Source organism: Patagioenas fasciata, chromosome 22 (genome assembly GCF_037038585.1).
Source record: "Patagioenas fasciata isolate bPatFas1 chromosome 22, bPatFas1.hap1, whole genome shotgun sequence".
NCBI lineage: Eukaryota > Metazoa > Chordata > Aves > Columbiformes > Columbidae > Patagioenas > Patagioenas fasciata.
The window spans coordinates 5,379,247-5,381,561 of NC_092541.1; positions in this window are offsets into that span (position 1 = coordinate 5,379,247).

The following is a 2,315-nucleotide window of genomic DNA, read 5'->3' on the forward strand; positions in this document are numbered from 1 at the left end:
GCAGAGAGTTGGGCTACCTTTTATAGGAGTCCTGCACTGCCTCAGGACCAAGAACCCATTGTGGAAGTAATAATTTTATGACAAGCTCATGCTGAATGCAAATCACGCCAGCTAATGGCATGGGCTGTGTTCTGGTTTCCTGCACTGGCGCCTTTTCATTTCCTGGCTTCTGCCACGTGTTTTCCCACGTGAAGGCTTCTGTAAGTGCCAGGATGAAAGGCCTGAGGATTTCCCTAGCAGACACACGTCAGCACAGACAGAATTATCAGCCCAAGTGCTGGTGACATCCTGTGCAGGCAGGTGACATGCACCTGGGTCATTCCTGCCAGCTTCTTTGTGGCAAAGTTGTTAGGAAATGAGGAACACTGCAATGCTTGTGTCCAGATGCCCAAGGATTGTGTGTGAGAGGTTGTATCATATGTGGTCGCCAGCATCACAGCAGAGTCCCCACTTGCTGATATTTTCTGGACTTTCTGTGACTGTACATATTTATGCACAATTCCATGCAGGCCTGCATGAGCACACCTGTGTCAGTCTGTACCTCTGTACCTCTGTCATCATGAAGACATGTGCAGGTCATAGTGGGGGACTTTCCATTGGTATGTCCAAGAGCACTGTAGAGCAGCAGGTTGCCCTTGCCAGAAGGAGCCCATGTGCAACTGAATGGTGATGACTTTGTCCTGGCAGAGAGGTGCTCAGAGAACTGAACTGCAGTCTCTGCCTCCTGTGCCCTATCTTTCTTGCTTTACAGACAGGGAGAAATGCCAAGAAACCCTGCCTACCAGTGCAGGCCATTGTCCCTGCAGTGATACCCTGCTGATGCTGTGTTGCTGGTGACCGGGGTGGGAAACAGTCTCCTCATGTTCTTGCCAATGCCAGATGCATTTCTGCAGCTTCTTGGTACACAGTGAGGCAGTGGCCATCAGCTCCCACAAAACTGATATTAGGCTAAAGAGACTGGGGTCCAGATCTTGCTCTGTTTTGAGATGGAGGACAAATTCTCTGGGTGGATCAGGACGAAGCGAAATGGCTTTGAGTCAATTCCTTTCCTGTTGAAGTAACAAGACTTCTACATCCCTCATAAAAAGCTGAGACCGAGGGCCCAGCAGCTGTGTCTGGGAATGTAGGGACATGTCATTAGGACAAAACGCCAAAACTAATGATGATTTTTCATTTTCCTTGGGCAGTGTAGTAAACTACTAAGGTTGCACAGAGCACTGTGTGGATGTGAAAGAAAAACAGGGGACTTGTCCTCATGATACTTGCCCTTGGATGCATTCCATGACCCCTCCTTCCATCCTCACATCCATCTTCATTCTAGCCTTCTTCTCCCACTACAACTCCATCCAGAGCAACAGGAATGACCCTGAGTGCTTGTGATGCTGCTAATCTGCCAGGGCCTCCTGCAGCAATGAGGTCTTCCAATGAAAATAGCACAACTTCAGATCACCATCCTTAGGGCATGCTCAGAAGCTAAGGGGATTTTTTCTGTGCAGAGATGCAGCAAGGGAAAGGCTGATGGTCACTGGCTGTGGAGTAGCCAGAGATGATGTTGTCAGCTCCTATGGACAGGGACTAAAGGACACCCACAGACAGTGTGTCCTGCCCTTCCATTCCTCTAGGAATGAGAAAGAGTCTACTTGCTCACCCATTTGTTCCCTGCCAGCATATCTCCTTTCTCCCTGGACAGCTTTAGTGGGGAAAGGACCCGACAGAGCCAGAGGCTGGGATGCAGCAGAGATTAATGAGTCTAAAGAGTGAAACAAGATGTCTGTGAGAGGAGGCCAAAAGGAAAAGATCTTAATGGAGACACAAGAGTCAGTACCCCAAAGTAGGAAAGATGCAAGCACAAGTCCCGAAGCTGGCTTTGGTGGGCCTCATGACCCAGGGAAGTAGAAAAGAATAGAAGAAAAGAAGAGAACGGAGAGAGTTTAAGAAGTGACTGAGAGGCTTCGATGTTTTTCAGAGACCTCAGGATGGTTCCCTCCTAAGGGCTGATACTCTTTGGAGTAGGAGCAGGGCAAGCTCTGCCCCTCTCAAGCCAACGGCCATTCTGACTGGCATCATCCTCTGCATTTCAGGGCCTCCTTATATGGACCATCACCAGTGGCTTTAGCAAGGGGAACACCTTCTGCTGTCATAGTAGAGGCTGGTAATGCAGGGGAGCTTTTAACCAGTGGGGTTAAACTGCAAGGCTGGCAGGGCAGGCACTGGTTGTAACGGGACATGTCATGGGGCTGGTAGTTCACCTGGAAGAGAGGGCAGGGAGGAGGCAGGGCACAGGAACACCTGAGGAACAGCCTGAAACTCCACAG